The sequence below is a fragment of the Meriones unguiculatus genome, chromosome 14 (genome assembly GCF_030254825.1).
Source record: "Meriones unguiculatus strain TT.TT164.6M chromosome 14, Bangor_MerUng_6.1, whole genome shotgun sequence".
In the NCBI taxonomy this organism is placed as follows: Eukaryota; Metazoa; Chordata; class Mammalia; order Rodentia; family Muridae; genus Meriones; species Meriones unguiculatus.
This window is the reverse complement of record NC_083361.1, coordinates 34,811,087-34,824,352: the sequence shown is the minus strand read 5'-3', so window position 1 is coordinate 34,824,352 and position 13,266 is coordinate 34,811,087. Positions and strand designations below refer to the sequence as shown.

Here is a 13,266-nt window from a genome sequence, read left to right as displayed (position 1 = left end):
CCTATCTGGCCAGTAAGGAAAGCAGATGGGTGGGGACAGATGGTCATATTCTGGAGACTCTTGTTAGTCCAGCCTAGTTGAATGAGTAAGTGAGAGACCCTTTCTTAAAAACTAAGGTGGAGGCTAGGGAGGTGGTTCAGTGGTAAAGCACTTGTCACGCAAAGTGTGAAGACCTGTGTTCTAATGCCTAGAACTGACAGATAGGCAAAGCAGTGTGCATCTGTAATCCCAGTGCTCCTCCTGAGAGATGGTGAGCAGAAAGGAGAATCTGAAGCCACTCTTAGTCTTAGGCCTGTTCATCTTCTCCCAACAAGATAGAAGGTAACGACCAGTATTCCAGTTGTCTTCTGAGCTCCATGTGTGCCCATGCACATACTTATGTATATATACATTAAAAGATTTAAATGGGAAAGTGGACAAGGAAGACTTATGATGTTTACTGCCAGCCTCTACATGCTCGGGCATGTGAACACTCATAAATGCATGTATTATGTGTTCACATACAAAAGATTATTTAGTAGCCATCACAAGTATGGGGACCATTGTGACTGGGTCTTGGAGTGGGACAGTGAGATTTGGCTCTACTGTGAATGCAGCATGGGGCAAGTCATGGAGACAAGTAAGTATGTCTGTGGGTGGAAAATGACTAAGGAGATAACAAGTTTGGAGTTGAGTCTTAATAAATGGTGACTAGACATCACTTGGGGGTGGTTGGCATATAAAGGATGAGGGGGTTCTTGCCGAACTGACTAAGTAGAGATTGCCAAAACTCATGCTCAGCGTTGACCTACATGTTAGGAGGGGGTGTGTTTATCCCTTTGACCTGGGCATCTGTGCAGTGGGCCTGGAGCATACAATTCCCTGGCTTCCTCCGTGGCAGAACTCTCCTGGCTAATAGATTCGGTGAGAGGGACTCTCCTAAGTTTTGGTTCATAAAGGTTTGGCCTGGGTGGCAGGCAGGAGCCCTTTCTTGAACCTGTAGGTCTTAGCCTAACAGGATCCTCCCTGGCAACTCTGGTTGGCCTGGAAGATTGATGGCTTGGTTGGTGTATCAGCTGCCTCACATCTAAGCTCTAGTTGTCTCCCAGGGACACTGCCACCACCTGGCTTTCTGCCATCACCCTTGACCATCCCCCGTCTCACTGTGCACAAAACAGGAGCCCACATTTCCTGCTAATGGGATGCTTCTGCTTTTTGTGACCACGGGTTCTTGTAGACAGAGATCTGTTGGCACAAGGCTCTGGTGGCTCTGCACTGAAGTGAAAGATCTGGCAAGCCAGCTGGCTGCAGAACCCACCACCTGGCTCCAAGAAGATTTGTAGATTCCTATAGCTCCCACACTGCCACCCCCCACTCCTGCAAGAGCCTCCATCCCCTGGGAATCGTCATTTCCTGGGGGATTCTGACATATTTTCCACTTAGAAATTGTTATATTTTCTTTTGGTTCTGGTTGGAGATGTATGTTCAGATTTCTGTTTTAAGTAGATCTATTTTTTAACCACACTATTTTTATCTATCTATCTATCTATCTATCTATCTATCTATCTATCTATCTAATCTGACTATCATCTATCTGTCTATCTATCTTGTCTGTCTGTCTGTCTATCTAAGCAGGTCTTCTCTGTGTAGCCTTGGCTGTCCTGGGCTCACTTTGAAGACCAGGCTGAACTCGACCTCACAGAGATGTACCTACCTCTGCCTCCCTGAGTGCTGGGATTATAGGCGTGCTCCACTGTGCCTAGCTTTTAATCACAGTATTTTAACTGGCCAATCTTAAAGATCACTATTTTAAAATTTCTGTTTAAATGCAAACTTTAAAAATTACCTTGGTTGGGTGGTGTGGTGGCACAAGCCTTTAATCTCAGCACTCTGGAGGCACAGCAGGCAGATCTCTTAAGTTTGAGGCCAGCCTAATCTATAGAGAAAGTTCCAGGATAGCCAGGGTGATTACTCAGAGGAAACCCTGTCCTGAAAAATAAACGAATAAATAAATATTAAAGAGAGTGAACAAATGTGTCATGATCATATCCACTTCTTCTCTTCCATAGGTACTTCCCTACATGTCCCTCTTCCACCTCTATGTCCTTTTTTGTTTTTGTTTTTGGTAACCCACTGTATTCAGTTAGTGCTGCCCGTGGGAGTGCTGAATGTGCTTATTGCTTGATTTTGTGCAGGTGACCATGGCTACAGTGAGCTCATGAGTGCAATGTCCAGAAGACAGCTTTTCATAGCATTCCTCACTAACCTTCTAGATCTTATATTCTATCTACTCACTTTTCTGCATCGTGCATTGTTCCTTGCACCCTTGGTGGGAGGGGTTGATAAGGTTGTCCCATTTAGTGCTGAGCAATCAATAGTCACTTACCGCTTTGACCAGTTAAAGTCTGCAGAAAGGCTGGCCAGGAAGAAGCCTGTGGAGTGACTTGTAGAATGGCCTCCGTGTTGTGGAATGCTCTGAACAGCCCAGTCAAATTATCCAGGGCTAGTCTAACCATAACTCTAGTTAAGAACTGAGCTCTATCTATGTCTGGGAGAGGCAAGCTCCTGATATCATAGGGAATGATGTCATGGGTAGTTGTGACCCACTCCAGTGAGCCGATGTATAGGGCTTGCAGTGGAAGTGTGATACAAGGGCCCCTAGGGACATCTAGGTCTTATTCAGAATGTAGGTGCTGCAGAGACATTTGTGTCTCGGCCAGGCTCTTCTGTTTTCACTAGTATAAATATTTTATTCTTCTAATGGACAGTTGGGTTTAATTTTATTTTTTGTATGTGTGTGTGACTGTAAGTGTGCATGTACTCTGATGTATGTGTAGAGATCCAAGGACAAGTTCTGGAGTTGGTTCTGGCATTCCACCTTATTGAAGCAGGGTCTTTTGTTTTTGCCACTGACCTGTGTGCTCCAAATAGCTGGCCCACGGACTTCTGAGTGATTCTCTGATTTCTGTGACTCAGTAGGAATATTGGAATTACATATGTATCCCACAGAATCATATGTTTTACAAGTCCTGGGGATCAAACTGAGATTGTTGGGCCATTTCCCTGACCCCGTCCCCGATGTTTCTACCTTTATTCCATTTCTTTTCAAAGACGCAGAAGGTAATAATATGTCCCAAGTCTCCTGAATCCAGTGGAACAGTTACATCAGAGCCCGCCACATTTGCAAAAGAAAGACAGTGGAAGAAGAGTGGCTGCTTGAAAAAGAGCTACAAATGCTAATTACTCAACTTTTCCCCCCCTTCCATATCTAAGAAACATCTTTATCAAAGACCCTGTGTTTGTTTTTTCAGAGACTTTTGGACTCACCAATTCTTTTTTAAGAGTTCTCTCATAAATAACAACTCAACTGTAGTTTCTCATCTCTCCTCTTCCCCAATACCTCCCCCAGGTCCACCCTCCTCCCTCCAGAGAAGAGCAGGTCTCCCAGGGGCATGAAGCAAACAAAGCATAACAAGCTAAAATAAGACCAGGCAAATACCATCACATCAAAGGCTGGACAAGGCACCCTAGTCTCACCAATTCTTTTATAGGAGCCAGGTATGGTGGCATACACCTTTAATCCCAGCAGTCAGGAGGCAGAGGCAGGGAGATCTCTGTGAGCTCCAGGATGGCCATGATTACAGAGATAGACTTTATATCCAAAACTACCACAAAAAAAAACCCCAAAAACAAAACAAACCCAAAAACATGCATATATGTTTTGTTTTGTTTTTTTAAAAACAAGAACTGCTGTTAGATCCTAGGAGGCAACCAAGGGCTAAAAAAATAGCCTATATTTGTTTTGTGACACCTAGTCTCTCTTTGTAGTCCCAGCTGTCCTGGAACTCATTTGTAGATCAGCACCTGTGTCATTTGCCTTCTGTAGAGCTCTGCTTTCCCATGGTCCCCTTTTATTTCCTGGTTTCTGCAGTTACTCCAGGTTATATACTTATATCTAAAGCTTCAGACCCAGGATCCACAACTAAGAGAAAGTATCATCATTTGTCCTGGGTATTAGTTCCTTAGAGTACTGGGCTTCCAAGCCTGACATGCTAAAGCATGCATGCCTCTATTCCCGGCACTACAGACTCATTTATACTGAATCTTGTGAACTTTAAATCTAAGTAACTCCAGAATAGTTAATGCATTGCATTGACTTTTGGCTTTCTTTGTGCAGCAGAGGGAGCCAGGGATTATGATGGTGCAGGAGCTTTTTGGGAAACCACAGGGACACTGAAGTCCTATTGTCACAGAGTTACTCTGTCCCACAGGCACACCCACTGTGCTCCCAGCTGGACATGTGCACCCTGGTCCTTATGCTACTGTCTCACATACTCCTCCATTCCCAGGGCCCTCTTACTCATCTTGATAGACATAGGTGGAGCATTCTCTCAAATATATGAGCAGTCACTGTAATGTACTAAATTGTGCCTTCCCAAAAGCCAGGCAGTGCCTCAGCACATGGCTGTATTTGGAGACAGGATGATTAAGATTACACAGGTTATTAAGGTATGCTCTAATACTGTAGGTCACATATTCTCATTAAAAGACATCAGGATACTATTGGGGGAGGAAGGGGACCAATAGGAACAGAGACAAGGGGATGGGTAAAGGGCTGAGGAAGGGAAATCAAGAAAAAGTATGAGACTGTCATAATGAGGGCCAGATCTATGGTATAGAGGGTTATAATTGCTATAAGCATGAGGACCTGAGTTTGATCCCCAGAACCCACATGGTGGAAGGAGAGGACTTAGTCCCACAAATTCTCTGCTGGCCTCCAAATATTCATTGTAGTATATATGTATGTGTAGTGTGTAAGCACACTAAACAAAGATTTTTTTAATTTTTTAAATTGGGGTGGGAGACTTGGCTCAGCAGTTCAGGAGCATTTGCAGAGCACTGGAGCACGGTTTCCAGCACCCACGCCAGGTGGCTCACAGCCACTTGTGATTCCAGTCCCAAGGGATCTGCTATCCTTTTCTGGCCTCTGCGGGCTCCTGCACCTGTGCATACACTCGCACATTAGAAAACACATCAAAATGAAAATCCTAACGAAACTCATTAATTCCTAATGCTGATTAACAAACAGATAATACACTCATTTTCATTAACAAGGTGAAAGTGTCATGACTTTATGTTAATTAAACTAACAGACATGTATCAAGGGAAGAGGGGGAAGAGGAGGAAGAAGAAAAAGAAAAGGGAAGAGATGAGATCAGAATACAGACAAAAGATGATAGCTCCAAATAACCAAATAGAGGCCCCAGGAGAAACAACCCTGACATGTGACTTTGAACTTTCTCCTCCACAGGTGTGAGAAAATATATGCCATTTAAGCTACCCAATCTGTGGGACTTGGTTAGAGCAAGTCAGTCTTGTCACCCTCATTGTCCATAGGTTTGTACACATGTGCATTACTCTCCTTTACCCAGCTCAGACTTGTTCCTTTCCCAAGTCTTTGGAGTAGCATCCGCCTTATTGCACTTTTTGGTGGCCTGTCTGTGGGAAAAGGCACTTCCTGCCAAGCCAGTCAACCTGAGTTCAGTTTGGGAACTACATGGTGGGTAGAGAAAACTGACTCCCAGAAGTTGTTCTCTGACCTCTATGTGTACACTATGACAGGACCCCCTTCCCCTTCCTGTCAAAAAGCTAAAATCAGGCAGGCAAACAAAAAAGTCAGGAAGACATACAAGTTTGCACTCCCACAAGCAAAGGAGGAGGGTTCTCCTTGCTCCATATCCTCTCCAGCATGTGCTGTCACTTGAAGTTTTGATCTTAGCCAATCTGATAGGTTTAAGATGGAATTTCAGAGTTGGTTTGATTTGCATTTTCCCAATGACTAAGGTTGTTAAGCAAGTGATTCTTGGCAATTAGAGATTCCTCTGTCCAGAATTCTTGAGGAGCTCACTAGCTTCTTAAGATAACCAACAGAGCAAGCTAACCAGGGCCCAAAGGGCCCTGTGGAGACTGAAGCATCAACCGAGGACCATGCTTGGACTGGGCCTCCTACACAGATGGTAGCTGATGGGCAGCTCTGCCCTCAAACAGATTCCCTAGTAATGGGAATGGAGGCTGACTCTGACATGGACTCTGTTGCCTGCTTTTCGATAACTTTTGCCAGGTTACAGGGGAAGAGGATGAGCTCAATCCTGAGGTAGCTTGATATGCTGGGGTGGGTGGGGCTCTCCTCTGAGGAGTAGGGGATGGGCAATAGGGGAAATGGAGGGAGGGTGGGACTGGGAGGAGAAGGAGGGGCCTTTGGGATGTAAAATGAATAAATAAAAATTAAATTCTCTGTTTAGATCTGCACCTCATTTTTAATTAGGTTATTTGGTTTGTTGATGTCTAGTTTCTCAAGTTCCTTATAATGCTTTGCCTAGCCTTAATAACAAAAGGTGTGCCTAGTCCTACTGCCACTTGATATGCCTAGGCTGGTTGAGATCCATGGGAGGCCTGCCCTCCTTTAAGGAAAAGGGAAGGACAGGTGCATGTGTGTGTGTGTGGGGGGGGGGAGATGAGGTGAGAGGGAGGGACAGGAAAGAGAAGAGGGAGGGGAAGCTGTGATTGAGATGTAAAGTAAATAACTTAATAAAAGTCAGGTGGAAATTATGGGACTAGAAATTTGATGGCACGAAATGAAAAATTTGATCACATATTGTGTGTATGTGTGTGAGTGTGTGATTCAGAAGGTACCCTGAGGGAATCAGTTTTTTTGTATCATATGGACAAGCAGGAATTAAATTCAGGTTATCGGGTTTGGAAACAAACACCTTTCTCAGCTGAGCCAATCTCACTGGCCCTCTTTGACTTTTAGTTATTGAGACAGGGTCTCTACATAGCCCTGGCTGTCCAGGAACTCATGTAGACTAGGCTGGCCTCAAACTTAACAGAGATCCAGCTGTCTCTGCCTCTGAGTGCTGGGGTTTAACACATTTTCCATATGATTAGAACCCTCTTTAGCATTTGAAATGGGGTTTCACATTCCTAGGCTGGCCTCTCTATGTTGCCAGAGATGACTTTAAAATTCTGATTCTCCTGCTCCACTTTCCAAGTTTTGATTTTTCAGGAGTGGACCTATGTTTGACCTAAAATTTTGGTTTTTGTGTAGTGCTGGGATTTGAACCTAGGACCTCACAAATGCTAGGTAAATGCTCTACCATGGAACCATATACCCAGCCCTGCCCTCACTGTTTTGTTTGGGATTGAAGATTGAACCTAGTGTCATGCTTGCTAGGCAGGTGCTCTTTAATTGAGTTTCATTTCCAACCCTCTTTTTTTGAGACAGGGTCTTACTAAGTTGCCTACAATGGCTTTGAACACACTTCAAAACCCAGCCTTGTCTTAAACTTATACTCCTGGCTAATATTTCCAGATGCTAGCGTTATAGTTATGAGTCATGTTTTTTGGCCATTTTGTGTTTTTGCTGTCACCCCACTCATGCTGCCACTTCTGCTATTTATTTAAGCTGCATTACTTAACGTTTAAGATTGATATTATTTTTATGTGCATATGTGGTATGTCTGTGTAAGCATGTGCACATGTGTGCAAGTGTGTATGGAGGGCAGAAGAAGGCATTGGATTCCCTGGGGCTGGAGCAACAGGCACGTGGGAGCTGCCTGATGTGGGTGCTGGGAACTGAACTTGAGTCCTCTTGAAGAGCACCTGTCACTGTAGTCTCTCCCACCACATCACCTCTTTTCTGTGTGTTCTGCAGATTTAACTCAAGTCCCCATGCCTGGCAAGCATATAATCCACTGAGGTATCTGTCCAGCCCCCAGAGTGATATAATTTAATTTAAAACTTAGCATTTCAATAACTGCGTACACCTACACTTACTGAGTATTCGATGTGTATGGGAAATGAATTGGTGATGTTAAAAGTTGTAAGGTGAGATAGCACGTATATGCACTTCTTTTTTTTTTTTTTTTACTGTTATTTCCTTGTCATTTAGAAAACCAATCACACTGCTTTGTCATATCTAAAATTTTAATTTAGTTTATTTATTCCAGAACACAATATACTAATATTATAGCAAATAAAAAGGAAAACATTTTATCTACATTTATCTAAAAGTTCACAATACATGAAGGGAACAGAAATCTGAACAAAAATTCCAAAGAAAATAGCCATATAAAATAACTTTATATTAAAATTATACTTTCCCCCAACTAATTAGTATTCATGATGCCCTCCATATATTTCTATAATGTTTTATAATTTTCTATAATGTTTTATAATTTCTCTATGTGTACCAAACCCAAAAATTCTTAGCCATGGTTATGAGTACACAGCAATTTTCCACAGAAGCTTTCATGATCAAGGATTATTTTCCTTGTTAGTGGCTAACTGGAAGCCTGAAAATGCCTGGATTTGTCACAGGACAGATACTAAGGACTTCTTTTTGATCATCTGGATATGAATTTGCTGGAGCAAAGAATGGTCGATATGGACCTGTATCAGAAATATTCAAGAATGTAAAGATATGGGAGCTATCGCTAAGGTCTCAAAAGGAAATGCTCTTCATTAGTAGGCCAAGAAAAATTCCCACTCTGTGCAGCCGAGGGTTCACAACGAGCAAAGTCAAGGGCTCAGTGCTGGCAGCATAGACCTCTATTTCTCACACCCACAGTCCAGAAGCCTTCTTCTTCTGACAGTTTAATTGGTTCTTTTCCATTAATGGACTCTGCAAATGCCTATATCTCATTCTTTGCTGGCTCCCACCACTACCTCCCAGTAATGGTGACCGTAAGGAGTCAGGGACGCAGGGGGAGATGTGAAATCTTTTCACACATTTTTTTCGGTCCTTCTTCTTAGACCCAAAGTAGACATTCCTCAGGTTATCACAGATGATGAGATGATTGTGGGCTCTGTCTACATCCAAGGTCATGTTCACTGTGTAGAGAAAATCCAGTAGTTCAGCAAAGATAAGAAGCCAGCAAGGACTCTCTTTTCTGTTTACTCTTGCGATTCTTATACCTCACTTTTATTTAATTCTACTCTTTCTAAAAATCACATTTTATGAAAAATTTTAAGACCTTCCTAGTTAGATAATGTTTTATATGTAGAATGAAAGTAATTACCACAAAATGTTTCTCTAAACCATACTAGGAAATTTCTATGCTGTTGGTATTTGACTTATGTAATATTTAATAATATGTAATATGTGAAGGATAGATGATACAATACTTATCACTTTACAATATTTAATACTTAATTACAATACTTAATACTTTTCTTTGCAGCCATTTGTTTAATCCTGTTAAGTAGACATTTGGATTCTTTTAAAAATATTGTTTTACAGCCTGGTATAGTGGCACATGCCTTTGATCCCAGCACTCAGGAGGCAGAGGCAGACAGATCTCTGAGTTAGAGGCCAACATGGTCTACACAGTGAGTTTCAGGACAGCCAGCACTACCCAGATAAACCCTGTCTTAGGAAAATACAATCAAAAACAAAAAAAATTGTTTTGCATTATTTTTGTATGTGTGTGCACACAAAATTATGTGTGTAAAGGTCAGAGGGCAACTTGAAGGACTTGGTTCTCTCTACCATGTGGGTCCTAGGGAAATAAAACTCAGATTGTCACCCTTGGTTCAAGACCTATCTGCTGAGCCACCTCACCTGCCCTAGTAGTTGCATTCTAGACATGACTTTTGTTTTACTTTCCTAGAATTATAAAAAAAAAGATGCCTGGGGAGATAGGTCAGCTTGAGAACTTGAATCCAAGACCCAGAACTCATACAAAAATGTCAGGTGTGGTGGTTGGTTGCACACTTATTATCCAAGTGCTATGCTAGCTAGGTTTAGCCCACGGAAAACCAACCAACCAACCACCAAAAATATGAACAAACAAACAAAAACAAAAAACGAAAAAGGTTCATGATGTCTGAGGAGTGACGCTTGAGGCTGTCCTCTGGCTTTCACATTCACATGAATACATGCACACACTTATTGCTTGGAGGCCAGAGTAGGGGCAGCTGAAATTTGAAGAAGTCAAGATACAGGAAGGAATTTCCAAGGTCATGAATGTACATGGTGGATGCTGACTTGGAACTCATTATGTAGACCTGGCTAGCCTTGAACACACAGCTCCACCTGACTCTGTCTTCCAAATGCTGGGATTAAAGACGTACACTTGATGTATTTGTTGGGTTCCTGACAACAGTTCAGACCATAAACTGTATGGTACCATGGTTTAAATAATGAGTACATCCCCTGAGGCAAACACATGGGTTCAGAACGTCAGATATCCCTGGAAAGGAATGACCTGGTAGCTTTCCAGGACATCCTGAAATTCCAGATTTACTAGAACTTCTTATCCCAATGAAGTGAGATTGGAGCCAATATAAATCTCAGACTTTGACTAAAACCCAGTTATTTCACTTAGCTCTTGTCCCAGTTTGTATTAACTGACAATTTGACATAGCCTAGAATTACCTGAAAATTGATTCTCAATTGAGGGATTGTCCAGATCAGATTAGCTAGTAGGCTTGTCTGTGTTCTCAACCATCTGTAGGTAGGTGGTCCTTGGCTATATAAGAGAGAGGGCAAAGCATGAGATCACCCCAGCCAGCAAGCAGTGTTCCTCCATGACTTCTGCTTAAACTCCTTGAGTTCCTGCCTTGTCTTCCCTCAATGATAGACCCTGACCTGGAAGTGAAAGCCAAGTAAACCTTTTTCTTCCCTAAGTTGCTTTTGGTCAGTGTCTTATCATAGCAACAGACTGTTTCTACGAGAGGTTCCTAATTACTTGGCTCAGTGAGAAAAATCTATACTGTTTACTAATTGGAGAAGGAATTATTGAAGATAACATTCTGGAATGCATTTCAGCATCTTAAATGTAAATTTGCATAGAACTAGAAATAAACAGTTGGGGCTTGGTATGGTGTCATATGTCTTTAATTCCAGCACCCAGAGGAAGAAGCAGGTGGATCTATATGAATTCCAGGGCAGTTAGGTCTACAGTGTAAGACCTTGTCTCAACAACAAACCAAAACAAAGTAAATAACTGGAAAGTAAGTTCTTTTTTTTTTTCCAACAGCTGATATTTTAGATGGGGTTATGCTCAAAAGCATACCCATTGTATTCGTACTTCTTCAGCCACTAGGAACAAAGAGAATAAGAAAGGACTATGTACATTCCAATGAGCCTGGGGTTCAGGAATCCAGTAAGTCTAGACTCATTATACATACCACTGGGCTATGATAATCCATTTTAACTGCATCCCTTTCTCTAAGACTTCATAACAGCAATGCAGAATAAATGTGATTTGCCCTGAAAGCTGAGTGACACAGTTCCATTCTCAGAACATACATACACACATAAAGATGGAAGAAGTGTGTATTTGGATGCCAAACAAAGTCATTCTCTTGAGTCCTCTGATTTATGCATGAGAGTGAGTTGCGTGTGTGTGCGCATGTGCACAGTGAGCATATGCACACTCTCACACCAGTGAATAAAATATTTAAGCATGATGTAGAACTGAGTACAGTAATAACACAGAGCTAACCTGTGGTGTGGAACCAGACATTATTTTCTGTGGTAGAAAGCACATGGTGTGGTCATTAGGTTCTGAGTATGTATGGAACCAGACCTAAGTCTACTTGACCAATCATTAGAGGACTTTCACCACTCTATCTGGGGGCCGTGAGTACCTGAGATTTAATCTCAATGGTTGCATCCTCTCTCTACATCATAATACCTGGGGACTTTTGAGCACTTCAGCACCCGGGTCTCACTGTCAGACAGGGGTCATATTCACAGCTACAGGCTTTTGCTAATCAACATGTGGACTCTGAGTCCACGCCATCGATACGACCTGGGTTGACAATCTCAGGAAAACCTAGTGACCCAGAATGAATATCTGCCTTGAACCAGATTGTCAGGTAATTGATACATTATCAAATTTGAGAAGCTACCTTCTGGGCTAGTGTTTTCAATGTGGACACATATTATATAGAGATTTTTCTCAGAAATACATCAAAAGAAATATGAGGGCTGGCAACATGACTTAGCGAGTAAAAGCTTGCTCATGATCTGAGTGCAAGCCTAGGGGCCCTCATGGTGGAAGGAAAGAACTGACTCTTACAGTTGTCCTCTCACCTTCAATGCACATGCTATAGCATACACATACACAAAATAAATGCAACTAAGAGAAATAAAAAGCAGTATTAGTCAGAACAATTAGTCCTGTGATAGTATATTTTCTTATGATTATGCAAATTATTATTACCATACAGGCCACATTTCAACCGTTCAATAGCTGTCAGTAGCTTCCATACTGGACAGTAGAGTACTAGGACATGACCTAAACATTGTCTGTCCTTAAATTTTTTTCAGGAGAGATGGCTCAGTGGTAAAGAGCACTTGCTGCTCTTACAGAGAACCCAGATTTAGTTTTGAGCACTCACATGGCAGCTCACAACCACCTGTAACTCCAGTTTCAGAGGATCCAATCTACTCTTCTGGCCTCCATGCACATCCGGGTATGCATGTTGTCAGCAGACATACATGCAGGCAAACACTTATACACATATAATAAACCTAAGAAAATCTCTAGATGGGTGGTGTGTGATGGAGCATGATATTTAGTCTCAGCACTTGGGAGGCAGAGGCAGACCATTTTCCCAGATAGTTTATACTCAGAGAAATGAGAGCTGATGTGTTTCAGGAAGAATGAAATTTTAGGTTCCTGGCTTTAGCTAATGTTCAAAATTTAACAGAGAGATTCTGAAAAGTGATTTCTCTAGAGCATCTTACGGGTTTAGCAATGTTTGTAGACTCCTTACCTTGAAATATCTTCATCCTTGGGTTCATTTTTAGAATATGACTCATCAACAGGTCTAGTGTTTTAATCTTGGCAACCAGGGACCCTAACAAATCAGAAGGTAGGATGTCTTCCTTCAAACTGACAACATCACAATTGGGGCACAGTATACCATTCCCCTCAGGACTTTTCTCTAGTGAGTCAATGCATGGGAGGCAGCAGTATCCACATTTCAAGGACACAGGGTTTTCCAGATAACAGTAGCAGAAATCACAGGCACTGTTTTCTTTAAAAAGACGAGCCATGGTCAATGGTCAACACCCTAACTGTAACCAGAACCAGGACCTATTCTGAAACCGAATCCTAAGCCTAAACCTAACCCTTACTCCAACCCTAATACTAACCTGAACCCTAACCCTGACCCTAACATTTACCCTAAACCTAACACTAACACCAGAACCCTAAAGCTAACCTGAACTTGAACCCCAACCCTAACCCTTTTTTCCTTTCCTTTTTTTCC

At 42.2% G+C, this 13,266-nt stretch overlaps 1 pseudogene; it reads right to left on the bottom strand.

Moving 5' to 3' along the window:
- Positions 1 to 8,314: 8,314 nt before the first annotated feature.
- LOC110565749 (ret finger protein-like 4A) lies at positions 8,315 to 13,051 on the bottom strand (annotated as a pseudogene).
- Between the last annotated feature and the right edge of the window lie 215 nt (positions 13,052 to 13,266).